The sequence below is a fragment of the Sus scrofa genome, chromosome 18 (genome assembly GCF_000003025.6).
Source record: "Sus scrofa isolate TJ Tabasco breed Duroc chromosome 18, Sscrofa11.1, whole genome shotgun sequence".
Taxonomy (NCBI): Eukaryota; Metazoa; Chordata; class Mammalia; order Artiodactyla; family Suidae; genus Sus; species Sus scrofa.
This window is the reverse complement of record NC_010460.4, coordinates 10,454,054-10,461,118: the sequence shown is the minus strand read 5'-3', so window position 1 is coordinate 10,461,118 and position 7,065 is coordinate 10,454,054.

Here is a 7,065-nt window from a genome sequence, read left to right as displayed (position 1 = left end):
GTGGCTCAGAGGGTTAAGGATCCAGTATTGTCACTGCTGTGGCTCTAGTTACAGCTGTGGCACGGGTTTGATCCCTGGGCCTGGGAACTTCAGCATGCTAGGGGTGTGGCCAAAAACAAAAACAAAAGCAAGAAATTTGGAGTGGCTGTATTAATAATCAGACAAAGTAGACTTAAGAGCAAAAAGCCCAGGGGTACCACTCAAATCATTGGCCTTGTTTTTGAACTGACTATTGACGTTTCTCCCAATGTCCCCAACTCTTTGAACAACTGTTCTTGCCAAAAGTCTAATTTATTTTCTTTGGATACATTTTTCATTGACTGCTGCAAGCAAAATTTAATTAACGCACCATTGGTAAATGGCTTTTCTTGCTCGGCTAACAAATGAACTGCTCAGAAACTTACTTTGGTTGCAGTCTCATTTTCATTTTTCTGTTTTTGTGAAGAAATTCTGCTGTGGTGAAATTTTACATTTTCAAATGTAATTTTAAATTTTCAAATTTTTAAAAAATTTGCTTTCCTAAAGACATATGCTGAGAAGTATAAAACATTAATCAAAGAAATTAAAGAGGATTCAAAGAAGAATTGGAAGAATTAATATTGTTAAAATGGCCATACTACCCAAAGCAATCTAGAGATTCAATGCAATCCCTATCAAAGTACCCATGACATTTTTCACAGAACTAGAACAAACAATCCAAAAATTTATAGGGAACCATAAACAACCCAAAATTGCCAAAGCAGTCCTGGGGGGTGGGGGAGCAAGCAGGAGGCATAACTCTCCCAGACTTCAGACAATATTGCAAAGCTACAGTCATCAAGACAGTGTGATACTGTTACAAAAACAGACATACAGCCCAATGGAACAGAATAGAGAACCCAGAAATAAACCCAGACACCTATGGTTAATTAATCTTCGACAAAGGAGGCAAGAATATAAAATGGGAAAAAGACAGTCTTCAGCAAGTGGTGCTGGAAAAACTGGACAGCTGCATGTCAATCAATGAAACTAGAACACACCTTCATACCAAAAATAAACTAAAAATGGCTTAAAGACTTAAATGTAAGACAAGACACCATCAAACTCCTAGAAGAGAACAGAGGCCAAACATTCTCTAACATCAACCTTACCAATGTTATCTTAGGTCAGTTCCCAAGGAAACAGAAATAAAAACAAAAAACAATGGAACTGAATCAAACTTGCAAGCTTTTCCACAGCAAAGGAAACCATAAAGAAAAAAAAAAGACAACCTTCAAAATAGTTGAGAAAATAATTTCAAACGATGCAACTGACAAGGGCTGAACCTCTAAAATATACAAACTTACACAACTCAACAGCAAAAAATCCAACAACCCAATTGAAAAATGGGCAGAAGACCCAAATAGACATTTCTCCAAAGAAGATATACAGATGTCCAACAGGCACATGAAAAAAATGCTCAACATCACTAATTATTAGAGAAATGCAAATGAAAACTACTATAAGGTACCACTTCACACCCACACTGGTCAGAATAGCCATCATTAACAAGTCAACGAATAAATGCTGAAGAGGGTGTGGAGAAAAGGGAACCCTCCTGCACTGTTAGTGGGAATGGAAATTGGTACAACCACTATGGAAAACGGTATGGAGGTACCTCAGAAAACTAAATATAGGACTACCATATGACCCAGCAATCCCACTCCTGGGCATATATCTGGACAAAACTTTCACTGAAAAAGATATATGTAATATGGGGGGTGGGGGGATGTGCTGTGGTTGTGGGATGGAAATCCTATAAAATTGGATTGTGATGATCATTGTACAACTACAAATGTAATAAATTCATTGACTAAATGAAAAAAAAGAAGCCCAAGAATAAAAAGTCTGCAAAACAAAACAAAGATATATGTAATAAAATTCATTGAGTAATAAAAAAAAAAAGATACATGCATCCCTATGTTCATAGCAGCACTATTCACAATAGCCAAAACGTGGAAACAACCTAAATGTCCACTGATGGACGAATAGATTCAGAAGATGTGGTACATAGCCACAGTGGAATACTACTCAGCTATAAAAAAGAACAAAATAATGCCACAACATGGATGGAACTAGAGACTCTAATAGTAAGTGAAGTAAGTAAGTCAGAAAGAGAAAGACAAATACCATATGATATCACATATCTGGAATATAATATATGGAATAAATGAACCTACCAACAGGAAAAAAAAAAACCCTCAAGGACATGGAGAACAGAATTGTGGTTGTCAAGGGGGAAGAGGAGGAAGTGGGATGGACTGGGAGTCTGGAGTTAGTAGGTGCAAACTATTGCATTTGGAGTGGATAAGCAATGAGATCCTGCCATATAGCACAGGGAACTATATGCAGTTGCTTGTGATAGAACATGATGGAGGATAATGCGATAAAATGGATGTGTGTGTGTATATATATATATACTTTGCTGTACAGCAGAAATTGACAGAACATTGTAAGTCAACTATAATAAAAAAATTTTGCTTTCCTCTGAGTTGGAAATACTATGATGATTGCTATTGTGGTAATGTGGCATATATTGTGTTCTTTTGGCACTCTCACACTGTCATTACATAATAAGCATGATGCTTTGACATTTAATTTGGTACAAAGTAATTCACACTCCACTGTACCTTAAAGGCTGTCTTATCACAGAGTGAGGACCCATTGTTGGGGTTCCTCTAACTAACAAGTGTGCAAATGCAGATAATATATTGAAGGAGAAATGACCCCCAAGTGGGCCCACTGACCAGACAGGGCTGCACTTACTACCTGGCCCCCCTAGTCCAGTAGCGGGACCGTGATGCATTCTGGGTCTCTGTGTATCAGTGTCAACTAGGACCCCGCATCTCCCAGTTCTCACAAGAGCTGAGTATTCCTTAGTGTACTGTCAACCAAGTAAATGGCCAAATGGCCTTCTGGGCAACGACTGGAGAGGTCATGAAATGTCTATTTATGTTTTTTACAGTTGTATGAGTTTTGGCAAATGTGTATGTAACATATATTATTGTATATAGATCCGTTAAATATATATATATATACATATTATATATATATATTTCTTAGTAAAAAAGCTTTTTTTTTTTTTTTTTGGTCTTTTTAGGGCCACACCCGCTGCATATGAAAATTCCCAAGTTAGGGGTCCAATCAGAGCTGCAGCTGCCTGCCTACACCATAGTCATAGCAACTTGGGATCCGAGCTGCATCTGCGATCTATACTGCAGCTCATGGCAATGCCAGATCCTTAACCCACTGAGCGAGGCCAGGGATCCAACAGAGTCCTCATGGATACTAGTTGGATTCATTACTGCTGAGCCACAATGGGAACTCCCTAAAAAAGCTAATTTTAAAAAAGAATCCCAGTTTTAAATTCATGTTCACTCTCTATGGTCACAAACCGCTATTTGGAGACTGGGAATAGACCTGGGCATTTGTCCAGCATGTCAGCAGAACTGAAAAAGAAAATTATAAGAACATTGGTGACAAAGAGAACTAAAGCTGCTGGTGGGGGAGGGAGGCACAGGTTGCACACAAACATTCAAAAATCAGATTGATGAATGGCCTTGGACTTCCCAATAGCAACTCTGGAAGCTTTTAAGCAATGTTGCCTTGCCTTAAGAATTCTGAGGAATGGAGTTCCTGTCCAGGGAACGGCTCCGAGGTTAAAGAACCCAAATAGGATCCATGAGGACGTGGGTTCGACCCCTGACCTCACTCAGTGGGTTAAGGATCCAGCGTTGCCATGAGCTGTTGTGTAGGTCGCAGACACGGCTCAGATCCTGTGTTGCTGTGGCTGTGCTGTAGGCTGGCAGCTGGAGCTCCGATTGGACCCCTAGCCTGGGAGCCTCCATATGCCGCAGGTGTGGCCCTAAAAAAAAAAGACAAAAAAAAAAAACCAACCAGAATTCTGAGGAAAAATTATTTCCAACTTGAAACTGTCATTCAAGTATGTAGTAGAACAAATATCTGTTCAGGCATGTATATAACATAAAATCAGCTCCTGAATTTTGTGCTCCACCAAAAATATGGGAACTGAAGAAAAGACAAGGGGGTTCTGAATTAAGAGGGGGTAAAGGGAATGCCTGTAATAAGGGTAGGAACATTTCAAGACAGCTGTGCAATAGTCCCAGAGATCAACCAATACAGACAGGAGCAGATCAGAAGGCATCAGGATAGACTCATTTGTGACTATAAATTCAATACCTTATTTGGGAGTTCCTATTGTGGCTCAGCAGAAACAAAGCTGACTAGCATCCATGAGGACGCAGGATCAATCTCCGGCCTCGCTCAGTGGGTTAAAGATCTGGCATTGCTGTAACCTGTGTTGTAGGTTGCTGTGGTGTAGATCCGCAGCTATCGCTCTGATTCAGCCCCTAGCCTGGGAACCTCCATATACTGCAAGTGCGGCCCTAAAAAGACAAAAAAAAAAAGGTAGAAAAAAAATACCTTATTTGTTAACATATTGAGAAGAGAGTTTGGGAAAAGCTGTATTGAAAATGAAGTAAACAGGGAGGTCCCTGGTGGCCTAGTGGGTTAAGGGCCTGGCGTTATCACTGCTGTGCCACTGGTTCAGTCCCTGGCCCAGAAACCTCTGCATGCCATGGGTTCAGCAAAAAAAAGAAAATGAGAATACAGTTATTAAGGTATGCAGGAAGGAAAAATAATAATATACTTCATGGCTCAGCTATAAAAATGTTGGTATGGTCATAAAACTGTCAGCACTAAACTGATTCAACCAAAAATTGATCCAATAGTATTGGTGGAGAGGGGTACAAAGTGTCCATGTGTGGACTATGTGTATTGAAAATACCATCAATATTCAAAAGGCAAAAGAGGAGTTCCCGTTGTGGCTTGGTGGTAATGAACTCAACCAGTATCCATGAGAACATAGGTTCAATCCCTGTCCTCGCTCAGTGGGTTGGGGAACCAGCATTGCTCTGAGCTGTGGTACAGGTCACTCATCTGGCTCAGATCCTGCATTGCTGTAGCTGTGGTGTAGGCTGGCAGCTGTAGCTCTGATTCGACCCCTAGCCTGGGAACCTCCATATGCCACAGGTGCAGGCCTAAAAAGCCAAAAAGAAAGCAAAGGTTTGGTCAACCAAGATTTGCTGTGTGCCTTCTATCCTGCCACTTCTATCATGCCACTCCCTTCTAGCCTGCAGAGTTTCTGCTGAAAAATCTGCCAGTAACCTTATTGGGGTTCCCGTGGATGTTATTTGTTTCTTTTCCTTAGCTGCTTTCAATATTTTCTCTTTGTTTTTAATTTTGGTCAGTTTGATTAATATGTGTCTTGGGGTGTTCCTCCTCGGGTTTATTTTATATGATACTCACTGTGCTTCCTGGACTTGAATGAGTGGTTCCTTTCCCATGTTAGGGAGGTTTTCAGCTATTATCTCTTTGAATATTTCTTCTGTTCCTTTCTCTCTCTCTTCTTTCTGGCACCCCTATAATACGGATGCTGGTGCCGTTAACATTGTCCTAGAATTCTCTGAGACTCTCTTCATTTCTTTTCAATCTTTTTTCTCTTTTCTGTTCCACATCAGTGATTTCCACTAGTCTGTCCTCCACCTCACTTATTCGTTTTTCTGCCTCCTATATTCTGCTGTTGCTTGTTTCTAATTAATTTTTTATTTCAGTTATTGTATTTTGCATCTCTGCTTGCTTAAGTTTTAAATCTTGGTTTCTTTGCTCAGCGTTTGCTCTAATTATCAATCTTTGCCTGCAGTTTATTTCCAATGTCTTGCATCATCTTCAGCATCAACAGTCTTTTTCCTGGAGGCTGAGAATCTCCCGATCACTTAGCTGTTTTTCTGGGTTTTTTTCTTTCTCCCTTATCTGAGTTATAGTTCTCTGTCTTTTATTTTTATTTTCATAGGTTTTTGGTGTGGTGACCTTTTTGCAGACAATAGAGTTGTAGCTTCTCTTACTTCTGATGGCTGCCTCCCTTGTGGCTGAAGTTGGTACAGGGGGCTTGCTGTAGGCTTCCTGATGGGAGGGACTGGTGCCTGCCCCCTGGTAGGTGGGGTGATTTCTATTTCTGGTGGGTGAGGCTTTGTCTCTGGGTGAGATTAGAGGCAGGTGTGTGCCTGGGGGGTCTTTAGGCAGCCTGTTTACTGAGGGGTGGGGCTGCGATCCCACCTGGATTGTTGTTTGCCCTGGGGCTTCTCAGTGCTGATGGGTGGGGCCAGATTTTCCCAAAATGCTCACCTCCAGAGAAACACTTGCTATTGAATATTATATTCCTGAGACCTTTGCCTCCAATGTCCTTCCCCCACAACAAGCCACAGTCACCCCCTGTTTTCCCAGGAGATTCTCCAAAAACTGCAGTCAGGTCTGACCCAGAATCCTATGGAGCCTCTGCTTTGCCCTGGGACCCAGGGCAAATGAAAGTCTCTGTGTGCCCCTCAAGAATGGGGTCTCCGTTTCCCCCAGTCCTGTGGAGCTCCTGCTCACAAGCCCCTCTGGCCTTCAATGCCAGGTGCCCCGGGGACTCTTTCTCCCAGTGCCAGATCCCCAGGTGTGGGCACTTGATGTGGGGCTCCGAACTCTCATTCCTGTAGGCGAGTCTCTGTGATACAGTTACTTTCCAGCCTGTGCTTCCCACCCAGAAGGTACGGAGTTGCTTATATTGAGTAATCACCCCTCCTACCTATTGATGTGGCCTCATCTTTGTTTTCTGGAGTAGGATATCTTTTTGAAAGTTTTCCTTCCATTTTGTTGAAGGTTTTTCAGCATTTGGTTGTAATTTTGTTGTTTTTATGAGAGAGTTGAGCTCTAGTCCTTCTATTCTGCCATCTTTGAATTGAGAATTTGGGGGGAAAAAAAGGGCAGCTCAAGTCACCAATCATCTTTTTGTCAAATACAGGAATCAGCTCCCTGTCTGCATCTTTCTGGACTTGGTGGCATTCAATACAGTTGACTACTCTTACTTTTTGAAATGCTTTTAAGATCATGTTACACCTCTACTTAGAATTGTCCACTGGCTCTGGGTTTTACTTATAGTAAAAGTTAAAAACTCCTTATGCCATTCTGTGAGCTGGCCCCTAGCTC